This window comes from Sinocyclocheilus grahami, unplaced genomic scaffold, assembly GCF_001515645.1.
Source record: "Sinocyclocheilus grahami isolate Dianchi unplaced genomic scaffold, SAMN03320097.WGS_v1.1 scaffold1373.1, whole genome shotgun sequence".
NCBI classification, from domain to species: Eukaryota; Metazoa; Chordata; class Actinopteri; order Cypriniformes; family Cyprinidae; genus Sinocyclocheilus; species Sinocyclocheilus grahami.
In genome coordinates this window covers 5,862-19,622 of record NW_015506552.1, presented here as the reverse complement: position 1 = coordinate 19,622, position 13,761 = coordinate 5,862, and the positions used below count along the sequence as shown (strand labels likewise).

Here is a 13,761-nt window from a genome sequence, read left to right as displayed (position 1 = left end):
CATTTAAATAAGACTTAACAATAAATAATAATGTGTATGAATCTGGAACAGAAGATTTATGTACAGATGTGTGCATTATTTACTCTCTATATACAGCTGTATAAAAAATATGCATATGTATTTACATAGTACTTGAGAGAGAGGCAATAATTAGAGATGGAGAATAAATTGCAGGCATGAATTACAGAACACAGGTAATAATTCCTGTGTTAGCTGTTTAGGCTGGAGATGGCATGGGGGAAAAACAGTTTTTATGACTAGATGTTCTAGTGCACAGAGATCTGTAGTGTCTGCCTGAGGGAGAAGTGCAAATAGGTTGTGTCTGGGGTGAGAGGGTTTTTTTATGATGTTGGGCAGGTGGACACTAATGATCCTTTCTGCTGTCCTAACAGTCCGCTGCAGTCTTCTTATATCTGATTTGCTGGCTGACCCAAACCAGACAGTTATAGAAGAGCACAGAGCTGACTCAATAACAGCTGAGTAAAACTGTGTCATATGCGCCTGTGGCAGGTTGAACTTTTTCAGTTGACGAAGGAAGTACAACCTCTGCTGAGCCTTTTTCACGATGGAGACAATGTGAGTGTCCCACTTCAGGTCCTGTGAGATGGTGGTTCCCAGGAATCTGAATGACTCCACTGCAGCCACAGTGCTGTTCATGATGGTGAGTGGGGGGAGAGCAGGGGAGTTTCGCCTGAAGTCTACTATCATCTCTACAGTTTTGAGCGTGTTCAGCTCCAGGTTGTTGTGACTGCACCAGACCGCCAGCTGCTCAACCTCTTGTCTGTATGACACGGTAAAACCGCGCTGACGGAGTTTCATGAGCGCGCCGGCGCGCTTTCCTCGCTTGCGTCACCTGGAGCACTTGTATAGGAACGCAGCTCCTCCGACTAAAATGTCCAGTAAAACGTCTGAATGTTCAAACGTTGGCAAAAAGTTATCTGGTGTGCTATTCCTTATGCCCAAGAGTTTGTTTCTAGTGAAGCTGATCGGAAACATGTTTACATCTGTTAAATGATACGATAAAAAAACAATAGCCCTATTTGATTTTCATGCAAATAGTTTCTGAGGATTTTTTCATAAATTGTTTTTTTAACTTTTCAAAAGTTTCTTGAATATCAGATATACAGCGTGACCGTACTGAACACCACTGTGTGTGTGTGTGTGTGACAAGGCCAATGCATTAAAACCGTTCAGTTTAATCACGATTTTCATGCAAATAGTTTCTGAGGATTTTTTCATAAATTGTTTTTTTAACTTTTCAAAAGTTTCTTGAATATCAGATATACAGCGTGACCGTACTGAACACCACTGTGTGTGTGTGTGTGTGACAAGGCCAATGCATTAAAACAGTTCAGTTTAATCACCGTTCGATATTAATGCGCTGTTTTAATTGATGCGCGCACACTCGCATACAGAGATCTGAGATTGCGCTGTGCAAAAAGTAACATTCAGAAGCTCATAAACTTGTTGTCAGCGCTGCCACGCGACTTTTATTAATCAATACTGAATCGCTACATTATATTTCTCAGCAACGAATGGGGTAAAATCGCTGTTTTTTAAGTAACTAAACTCTTAATTTTCTATATTAAAAAAAATATATTATTTGTTATCATGTTTAGGAGCCGTGACATTTTAGTGAAGGGAGCAGATTACAGTTGATAGTGACCCGTGACTAGGTCCTCGGTTCAGCACGCATGTGTTCAGAGGATTAATTGCAAAATTTAATAGAGTAAAAGTTGTATCATTTGTATGTGTTTACAAACTCAATCGATTTTAAAACAGCGCAAGAAGAGCAAAGAGCAAACAACAGAACAAACACAGCTTTGACAAAGATTAATCCATATTAATTTATACAGTGAACACACTCAGAAGAATTGGAGAAACTGAGGAGGAGTTTCAACATCTGGAAAAGATCCGGCAGCAATGGTAAAAAAAAACAAAAAACCCTCTCCAAAACAACATTTCATCACTGGTGGGTTTTTGTTAAATGTGAGCCAAAATCATCACAATTAAAAGAACCAAAGACTTAAACTACTTCAGTCTGTGTGCATTGAATTTATTTAATACACGAGTTTCACAATTTGAGTTGAATTACTGAAATAAACTAACTTTTCCACGACATTCTAATTTATTGAGATGCACCTGTACACTTAACAGCCTAATATTCATTTTTCTTCGGACACACAACTTATAAATCCCTTCTAAATATCCACTCAAAAACATTGGATATGCTATAAGTTATTTTTCCAATAAATTTAGTCTAAAAACATTTATTTAGTGCAATTTACCCAAGGTGTGAACTTGACAAGATGGCGCTGTTTCTCCCACGGAGTCACTCAGGCTCGTGCGGAATGATCTCAGTGTTGGCTGGATTTGTTTTTATTAGTTTAGTCAACATAGCTAATAGCTAATAGCATAGCTAATTGTTGACTGGATTTGAAAATAACTGTTCGTTCAATGTTTTTCAAATATATTTGTGTAGACTTAAAAGGATCATATGATGTTGCTAAAAAGAACATTATTTTGTGTATTTGGTGTAATGAAATGTGTTTATGCGGTTTAAGGTTCAAAAAACACATTATTTTCCACATACTGTACATTATTGTTTCTCCTCTATGCTCCGCCTTTCTGAAACGCTTCGATTTTTACAAAGCTCATCGTTCTGAAAAGCGAGGTGTGCTGTGATTGGCCAGCTATCCAGTGAGTTGTGATTGGCGGAATTCTTCAAGCGTGTGACAGAAATGTTATGCCCCTTACCATACTGTGATGCCATGTCCGGCCGGAGCGACGAGACCAAAACATTCAAACCCATTATAAACGAGGCATTTGTTGCATCCAGTGGGGACATAATTACGGATTATAATGACTTATACTGTCTTTTTACGCGTTGCGTTGCATCGCGCTGCATAAACATAAAACCATGTCTGCATTTGAGATCGGAGAAATGACAAACAACAAGCGCTACTCTACACAGCTCACTCGCGTTTGAATCATCAGTGGCAAATCCTTAAAATGAAAACGTACTTACAATCTGTGAGTCAGAATAGCCGGCATTGTAGTCTACTCTACCAGGATCAGGAAACAGTCCTCCATAAAATGCGCTGCACACATCTGAATATTTGGGTTGAACTGTTCTGGAACAGTGTTGTAAATACAACTTAACCACTGATTTCTAGTTGTGTCCTCTTTTGGAAGGCCAAACAGAGTATTTTCGCTTTCGCAACAAAACACACAGCATCTTCACAACACGGTGGCAGCAACAATAAAGTTACACATTCTTTCTTTGCGTGAACATTTGGGCGGTGTTATGCAAATCTTCCCAAATCGTGACGTGGCCATGTGGGGGCGTGTTTAAATGAGGCATTTTATGAGGGCGTGGACCGGTCTTAACTTTTTTAAAGAATATTTCTTTGGGTTTGAGACTTTAGTCTTTGCAACTTTAGGGATCTTATCTATTCACGAACAGCTTGTAACACTCCAAAGAGAAAGGAAAACTTGAAATCGCATCATATGACCCCTTTAATATAATATGTCCTCTCAACTAAGCCCAAGCAATAAAATTAGCTCAACTTAAATATTTTTGCCCTTCCAACATTTTGTTAATTTGATTTTTTAGAGTGTGAAAATGTGCCTTTGTAAAACCAAACTCCATTTTGTTTCCTGCTGTTGAGAGCCTCAGCCCTGCTGATATTGATTATTTCATTTTGTTTTGTTTTACATATAATTGTTACAGGTGTATAAAGTTGGCTTGAATCAGTACCTTTTTTTCTGTTTGCAATTTGCTTTCTTTTATTTGAAGTAGGGTTTCCAGTTTTCCTGTTGATTTTAGTGTCTAGTATTTTAAAACATTTTGTATCAATAAACATTTGTATTTGTATTTTTTATTTTATTTTATATTTTAATATTAATATTTTATTAATATTTTTATACTTTACCCACGTCTCCTGCCTAATTCTATGAGGGAACCGAATCTGTGTGCTTGATCACCACATTTTTGGGTTGTTTGAGTATTTTTCCCTGGGGGTAATTCCTAGGGTGGCTTAGTCAGATTTTCTTATTTATAAAAGCTTGGGTCTCAAAATTGTGCCACTCCGTCACACATAGAAAAACCTTTTTTGTCTAAATGGTTCCATAAAGGACCTTTAACGTCTGAAGAACCTTTCTGTTACACAAAAGGTTCTTTGTGGTGAAAGAAGGTTCTTCAGATTATAAAAAGGTAAGAAAGAGATGGTTCTTTGTGGAACCAAAAATGGTTCTTCTATGACATCCATGTGAAGAACCTTTTAAAGCACCTTTATTTTTTTAAGAGTGTGGGTACACTTCTGTCTTTAATAAGGCTTAAATGTTCATTAATTCCCCACTATTATGGGTATGTCCTAACTGGAAATATTTGTGTATGGCTGAACACTTTACTAATTGCAAATTGTTTAATGGATTATTTCTAAAAGGTAATACAGTTTCAGTACCAATCATAAACTGCAACTGTTCACATTTTCAAAGCAACTGTGTAATATGATAAATTGTCTAAGCTGTTTTGCCTGATTGATTACAGGCATTCAAATAAATAGGTAATGTAAGGACACTGCAGTGCAGATCAAACAAACTTATGCTAGTTTAGGAAAATACAATTTATTTTTACTCTGATGTGTTTAGCTTAAATTTGTACGGCTAAATTGATCTAAACAGTTTAATTAGTAGTACAGCACTGCAGAAAGTTGACAATAATGCCTGAAATAAACCTCCACAAATGGCCTATGTCTGACATCCTTAATTTCCCGCTAATTTTTATTGAACACCTAGTGTTTTCTTTTATTTCTCATACTGGATATTATGTAGCATTATTAATAAAGTCACTAGTAAATGAACATTGAACTACATCATATACAAATAAACATTTTCTTAATCTTGTAATATGTAATTGATTACAGAATACAGGGCATACACTTCTGATACTTTGCATCAAAGCATGTAAAGCGAACAAATAAATACTTAAAGAAGAGTTTAATGCATACACTGTGATGACGATCAACAAAGACAAGGATCCGGAAGGTGTTTTACAGAAATGTGCAGAAATCTCTTCAGGAACATGGTAACAGATTATGTCTATTTGCACCAACAGAAATAATAGTAACAAAAAGAGAAAGGTTTAGATAAAGGAAGTATTACATGTGCACATTGCAGGTAAAGTGACCATAAAATGGTCATAGGGATAATATTAATGGAATGTCACTTTAAGCTCTCTTACAGTGAAGAAAAAAAAAACTGACAGATTTTACTAATTTTGTCAGTGAAGGTCTTCATAATCAGCTGCTGATTTATTTGCTGTTGTTACACATAATGGCTCCTTTGCAGACGAGTTGCAGCTTTTTTCCCTCGGATTCCTGTACAGAGTCCACCCACACATAACTTCCTGGACCCACTGACTCCACCCACAAATAACTTCCTGTTCCTGCACACTATTGTGAGAGCTCTTGTCGGCAACACGGAAAGAACCTTCTTAACACAATGGAACATACAGGTATATATTTCACATATACAGCATGCTTGTTTGCTATATAAAATGTGAAAGTAAGATGCAACATTAAAACATAGTTTAGTTTTATTCTGTTTATTTAACAACGAAGGAGTAACATCAGTTTTACTTTCGTTTTTGTCCCAGAACCGTGTCGAAAACAAATCTGTGCAACACTGTGTTCAGTGTTTCAGAAATAGCTTATCTGTCAGTTTATGTTCAGTTTCATAAATGTACATTTAACATGTAGGCTACAATTCTAAAACGTGATGCTCTGAGCATTATCAGTGGTGAAGTTGAGGCCTTACGCACGTATTGCGTATCCCACAACTGTTTGCATATTAGGATTTTTACCTTAAATATTTGCATATAATCGACCCTCAGTACGCCCACTTGTTTTTCTGCTTCAGAAGTCTACACTGTGCTGTCGTGTTCTCTTATCATTTTCTTGTAAAATCGAGTAACCCGATTTTACTCGACGCGTCCGCGTGTTCACTTGTTTGTTCGCAGCAAACATGACATCCACGGAATTCACCGAACTCCCCTTTTCGAGCGGCGTTCAACAATGAACGAGTTCAAGGCAGTACCGGTTGGAAAGAACTTGTAACATCACATGCATATAAACATTTTTCCTGGACGGGAAAGTCTATAATCTTTCATAACGGAAAGATTCGTTAAATTTCCGGTCTCTGGTGTTTCTTGTCAAATTAACGCACAGCTTAACCCTGCGCACATGATTCTAGGATGTTTTTTTAACTGGGGGGCACAAGAGGGGCCACAACTAATACAGAGGGGCCAATCATATAGTGTGTTTTTATATGTAAAACTAGATATCTGAATCATTTAAAGTTCAGTAAGATTTAAAATCCGCAATAAACAGAGATACCTTATCAATTAATAGCATTTATTCACTGCTGTAAATCAGAACAGTCAAATACAATTTGTATGAACTTCTCAAGTTTTAAGAAGTGAAAAACTGTAATAAAAGAATCCAATCTATGAATAGAGTGCAACTCACAAAAATAATAAAACTCAACATTAAGTTATATAAACTTTACACAAATCCTCACAACACGGGCAAAACAAAAAAGTCCAGGTTTCAGAAAATAATAGAACAGCTTTATTTATACAAATGCAGAGTTCCATTAATCATTCATATAATAAATACACGGTTAGGGAATTAACAACTTTATAAATTAAATAGAATAATTATAAAAAAAGTTTATTTATAGTTTTATCCACATCCTATTCAATTTGCATACCAGCAGTTGCAGTAAATTTGCATTGAAGAATTGACAAAATCTAAATATGACAAGGCTAATTAAGCTTTGAACATATTGATTGTAAAATATCATATATCCATACCTAATGTTAGATATTATCTATGTTATCTATGCATATCTTATATAAACAGTTATTTTAGTATTATTTACTTATATTACAGTGTGTGCATAATTTTTAAATTGATATTCTGATCATATTTTTCCAAGCACGTTTTACAAGTAGCTACTATTAATTTTGTTTAATCATTTATAAGTGATACATAATTGTCCATGAAAGCTGGAAGTGAAAATCTCCTTATATTCAGGTGTGCAGAATTATTAGGCACGTTTTCTTTTACAGATAAAATGAGCCAAAAAAGATATTTAACTCCGACTGAAAAGTCAAAAATGATTAAAAGCCCATGAGAAGGATGCAATACTAGAATTTGCAAAGTTAAGGCATGACCGTTGGACAGCTAAATGTTTATTGAATCAGCAGGGTCAGAACAAAAACAGGTTGAGAAGACACATGTTAACTGCAAAAGAATTAAGAATTAATGTGAAGAATTAGGTGTGAAACCATCAGGAACCCTTTAGTCTCCAGCACCATCATTTTCCAGAACTGCAACCTTCCTGGAGTCTCCAGAAGTGCAATGTGTCAGATTCTCAGAGACTTTGCTTTGATAAAAAATCCTAAAAAAGGACCCTGACTTAAGAATAACAAGCTGAAGTTTTGTGAAATACATGAAGATTAAAAAAAAAAAGTTCAAGTTCAAACAAGGAGAGAAGAGTTATGCGTGCTTTAATGCAGGGCTGATTGATAAGCTGATGAGCGGCAGTTAATGGTCATTAGAAGGCTGGTGAGAGAGAGTGCTGTGTGTGAGTGTGTGCGCGTGTCAGTGTGTGTGTGAATGTGTGCTTCTGTGAGTGTGTGTGTGTGAGACGAGAGAGCCTGGTGAATACATGACGCATATGTTGTTCGAAACCTGTGTGACTTTCTTTTTTCCATGTTACAAAAGAAATTGTCAAGTCACCTTTATTTATATAGCGCTTTTAACAATACAGATTGTGTCAAAGCACTGTACAGTATCAAATAGGAAAATAGTGCGTCAATTATGTAAAATGACAAGATTATACACTCTTAAAAATAAAGGTGCTTCAAAAGGTTCTTCAAGCGATGCCATAGAAGAACCTTTTTTGGTTCCACAAAGAACCATTCAGTCAAAGGTTCTTTAAAGAACCATCTCTTTCTTACCTTTTTATAATCTGTTAGAATCCACACACCGTGAACACACACCCGGAGCAGTGGGCAGCCATTTATGCTGCGGCACCCGGGGAGCAGTTGGGGGTTCGGTGCCTTGCTCAAGGGCACTTCAGTCGTGGTATTGAAGGTGGGAGAGAGCGCTGTACATTCACTCCCTCCACCCACAATCTCTTTTTTTTTTGTGGTACGAGACTCGATCCCACAACCTTTGTGGGGTCTGACTTACGGGTCTGACTCTCTAACCATTAGGCCACGACTTCCCACCAAAAAGGTGGATATTTATACATTTTTAAGAGTATGAAATTATGCAAGCATTTCAAAGATATTAACTTGGGTAGACCCCTTCTCTACATGGGTTGGCTTTTTATTTCAAGTGTTTTGTAATGTAAATTGTGAGTGGAAATACGCTAAATACACTTATACATTTTATACGTTTTGCATTATTAATGTTGCAAGAGATAATAAAAGTCCATATACAGATCCAATATTCCTTTTCATTTTTTTTGGAGCTTTTCTCTCCAAATGTTTAAATATTTTCAGTGAATCAAACATAAATATATATTTTTGTATTATGTTACTCAAAGAAAGGTTGTATACTCTTTGAATTGTGTTGAATTAATTCAGGAGCTATTGATAAGACTTTGTTGAAATTATTTCAGGATTTAGGGTACAATTTGGGACTGACCCAACCCAAACCCAAACCAGTTAAGCGTAAACCCCACCCCACAGTCATGACTAATGTCTTTGGCTCAATTTCATTGGTTAGCTCTGTCACAGAACTAATTGACCACTCTTTGCAATCAAAACTCATCCATGGCTCTCAGTATGGGTGGGCTCACAGAACTAATTGACCACTCATTGCAATCAAAACTCATCCATGGCTCCCAGTAGGGGTGGGCAATATGACCAACATCTTATATCACAATATCAGTAATTGTATTTAACAATTACAATATATATATCACAATATAGTTATTTTTGCTTTGAAGGAGTCATGACATGTTTTTTTTATTATTATTATTATTATTTTAATATGTTCCTTGAGGTTTACTTATAATGGTAATAAAAAATTTTGCACCAAAAAAAAAAAAGTGGAAAAATTATTTTCAACCATCATTCTGATTCTCTCTCTGAGAAACAAGCTGTTTTAAGGGGCGGGTCCTTTAAGACTTCAGTCAGTAATAGGCCACTGTTATGATTGGCTAACATCATTGGAAACCGTACATCCCCTTGCTATTGCATACTTTGAGTGTTTTGAAAACAATCAAAATAAAATGGTAATTTCCAGACAAAGCAATATGAAATCATTTACTTACGGTTTGCAGCTGCAGTCAGATCTAGTACTGCTTCATCTTTCAACATGGGCATCGCCAGGCCATTTTTAGCTATAGCTAGGGTTGGGTATCGTTTGAATTTGATCGATTCCGATCCTGCTTATCGATTCAGATTCTTATCGATTCCTAGTTTTGATTCCAATAAGATACAAAATCCAATATAAAAAAAATTAAGTCAAACATTTAGATGTCAAACATTTATTCTGTCTTTTTACACAGCATTCTGTTGCAGCTGAATAACACGAGCAAAAATCAGCAGCCTACAGAACACTGCAAGAGGAATTTTACCTATGCTTTCAAAAAAAATACCACAGCAAAAACAACTAGATTAATATACATTTCAAATATTAAAGTGTTAAAGACAAGTAAACCGTCAGTAATAAGATAGGAACAAACAAATCAATTAGCAATATCATAAATAGGGGAGAGCGGGGCACAAAGTAACACTTTTTGACTTTCTCAAATTATGTAAATCCACATGGGGTTCAGAGTATACGTTTTTTTTATCCACAGTAATTTCACACTTGTCTAGTACAAATATGTCACTTTGTTTCATAATTACAGTGTATACGTTTTTCTTTATTTACCCTCAAAATTGGAAGTGAAATGTGACAACATGCCCTGTAGGTGGGGTACATTGTAATATCTGAGGGGCACGTTGTAACATGACCATATAACAGCTTAAAATGTTATGTGATCGAATGAAACAAATATACAATACAAACAAAACAATTTTTGTCAATAAAATAAAACAATTATTTATTTCAAATAAAATAATGGTATTTTTAAGAATTAAAAATAATCTGATTTTGGAGTTTGACAATGAACACATTGCAACCATGCTTGGGACGGCCCACATAAACGAGCTAAAATGCTTTACATGTCTTGAAATAAAAATTTATTAACATTAAACATTGACTGTCTTTATTTACCTGTTTCTCGTCGTTTATCATTAAAATATATTAAAGTAAATAGTGTGAATTACATCGGTAATGTTATAGAATAGCACGGCAGGGCACATTGTAACACAGTGTTACATCGTGCCCAGGGTTTGAATGAATGAGGCATTTATATGTACACTTGGACTGTAACATCTAATAAATAAAGGTTACACATTTAAAAGGTGTTTTGAAAAACACATTGGTAAATGGCAAAGTTTTTGAATTAAACATTTTGTACTTGGTAAACTAATTGTAATAATTATTACCTAACTATGAATACATTTTAAAGGTAATTAGTGAATACTGTGATAACTGTTGCTCTTATTATCATTTACCCATTTAATTCTAGCACATTAAGTGGCTGTGTCCAGTATGATTAAAATTTAAATTGTGTATCATCCTAATTAAAGAGTTAGTTTACCCAAAAATGAAAATAATTGACTACCTTATTACAGCACCCCCAACTGAAAGCATCTTCCTGCACCCCTGTACCTTTATGTCGTCTACACGTGACAAACCTGTTGGTTTTGATTACCAGCATTCTTCAAAATATCATCTTTTGAGTTCTGCAGAAAAACAAACGTCAGGGGTTTGAAAAAAAAGGAGGGGGAATTGATATAATAATGTAAATGATGACAGAATTCTGGGTTAACTATACTTTTAAGTAAATTAGTAGGAAACACTTTTCACTAGTTATCACTGTGCAGAAAAATAACAGTGAATGCCACAATAAAATGCTTGAAAAATATTCAGTTATTCATGTATGTTTCTACATGCTAAGTGAAGAAGCAACTAAAGTAACAACACAACTGTGATTCTGTGTTTAGTCAGTTACATGTGTTTTGGCAGTGGTGAGCACCTGAACATAAGTCTGCTCACATTTAGCAACTGTAAAAGCAGGACACAGCTACTGCAAATGATCTCTGACATATTGATGCATTTAAATTTGAATGCAGTACATTGTCATTGTAAAAATCACTGCAACTAGCTTATATAGGCTATTTAGTTAACAGATTATTTGAAAAGAACGTTCTTCTATAGAATTATTAAACTAATAGTACAAGCAAATCTTCTTCAATGACTTATACAGCTTATACAAAATGACTGTACTTAAAAATTTAAGGCAGCAACTTGCAAAGTGTAAAGTAATGTGACTAGTGCTGTATTAAAAGATAATGATTAGTTAATGGAATGTCACTGAAAGTTATTTTACAGAAAAAAGAAAAACTGACAGATTTTACTGTTACTATATATGTTTTTGTCAATGAAGGTCTTCATAATCAGCTGCTGATTTCCAATTGCTGTTGTTGTACATTATGGCTCCTTTGCAGACAAACTTCAGCTTTAACTTTTACCCTCGGATTCCTGTACAGAGTAACTGACTCCACCCACAAATAACTTCCTGCTCTCTTGACGGCAACACGGAAAGAACCTTCAGAATGGAACCTACAGGTATATATTCCACATACAGCATCTTTATGTTTGCTATATGAAATGTAAAAGATGCAATATTAAAACACAGTTTAGTTTAATTCTGTTTGTATTTAAAAATGTTTATGCTGCAGTAACATCAGTTAGTTTTATTTTCATTTTTGTCCCAGAACCGTATCAAAAACAAATCTGTGTAACACTATGTTCAGTGTTTCAAAAATAGCTTATCTGTCAGTTTATGTTCAGTTTTATAAATGTACATGTAACATGTAGGCTACAATTTTACACTAAAAAGTGCTGGGTTAAAAACTAATAACCCAACCTTAACTCATCCGCTGGGTAACTATGGGACAGATGGGACGCTGGGTTGTTTATTTGACCCAACCAGTGGCTCAGGTTAACAGTGTTGCTGGGTTAAACATTACCTAAACATTGGGTTATTTGTTGTCTCATTGCCTTGCTACCTTTATAGTTACCAATAATCACAAATGAATGTAAAATTATTATTGTTTTTCTGTAATAGTTACACAACAAAAAACATACAACTGTAAACATCAATTTAATGAGTTTTCACATTTCTTTTTAAAACTAATTTTCAAATGGGTGCAGCTGTCACACATTTTATACAACTCCTACAGACACAAATAAAACAACGGTTTTTGTAGATCAGTTTCTTTAAAACACAAAACTGTGTAAACTAAGCACTGTAGATTCCTATTCTTTGTCAACATTGCAGCATCAGAACACTCAAAAAAAAATTATTACCTTATGAGAATCATTCCAAACATTGTGCCATTAAAACTAAGCCGAAAAATAGTCCTACACCAGACAATACATGTGAAAATGAAAACATGTTACAAGTGGCCAGAAAAAAAACTGTTGTTTTCAAAAACTTCACACATGAAGACTTACGGCCATCAATATGATATACTGCAATCTGAAGAAATTCCCACGCAACGAGTCCGTTTCACATCGCCCGAAACAATGGCGAAGGTCTGGGATGCCATTGTCTCGTCCCCAAGGCACAAATCCACCATGTTGTTCCCCACCTGTTAATTATATGACACTTAGTCTTGCAACATAACTAACATTTTAAGTTAAGTGTATTTTATGAACATTAAAACAGAGGCCTGAAAAAAATTCTAATTTTAGAAGAAAATTTCAAACTGCACTTTTAGTCTTTTACATCTGAACTCTTTTCATAATCAGAATCGGCTTTATTCGCCAGGTGTGCACAAACACACGAGGAATTTGTTGTGTGTTTTATTTTTTTTTAAGGTGCCCCTGGTACATACATACATACATACACATCTGACATGAGAACAGAAAAAAACATTTAAATAGTAAGACTTATCAATAAATAATGTGTATGAATCTGGAACAGTAGATTTATGTACAGATTTGTGCATTGTTTACTATATATAAAAAACTGTATAAATAAAGAGATATGCATATGTATTTACATAATACTTGAGAAAGAGGCAATAATTAAAGATGTAGAATAAATTACAGAACACAGGTAATGATTCAGGTGTTAGCTGTTTAGGCTGGAGATGGCATGGGGGAAAACATGCCTAGATGTTCTAGTGCACAGAGATCTGTAGCGTCTTCCTGAAGGGAGAAGTGCAAACAGGTTGTCTCCGGGGTGAGAGGGGTCTTTGAAGATGTTATCTGCCTGTTTCTTCACTCTGGAGTTGTACACGTCCTGAAGACTGGGCAGGTGCACACCAATGATCCTGCTGTCCTAACAGTCCGTTGCAGTCTTCTTATATCTGATTTGCTGGCTGACCCAAACCAGACGGTTATAGAAGAGCACAGAACCAACTATAACAGCTGAGTAAAACTGTGTCATCTGTGCCTGTGGCAGGTTGAACTTTTTCAGCTGACGAAGGAAGTACAATCTCTTCTGGGCCTTTTTCACAATTGAGTCAATGTGAATGTCCCACTTCAGGTCCTGATAGATGGTTGTGCCCAGGAATCTGAATGACTCCACTGCAGCCACAGTGCTGTCCATGAT

At 35.5% G+C, this 13,761-nt stretch overlaps 1 long non-coding RNA gene across 1 annotated transcript in view; it reads left to right on the top strand.

Annotated features, from left to right (window-relative positions):
- Window positions 1-5,451: 5,451 nt before the first annotated feature.
- LOC107569688 (uncharacterized) overlaps window positions 5,452-13,761 on the top strand; it is an 11,835-nt gene continuing 3,525 nt past the window's right edge. The window contains exons 1-2 of the long non-coding RNA XR_001606932.1: window positions 5,452-5,518; window positions 11,645-11,765. This is a non-coding gene — a long non-coding RNA (uncharacterized lncRNA). The remainder of the gene's footprint in view (window positions 5,519-11,644; window positions 11,766-13,761) is intronic.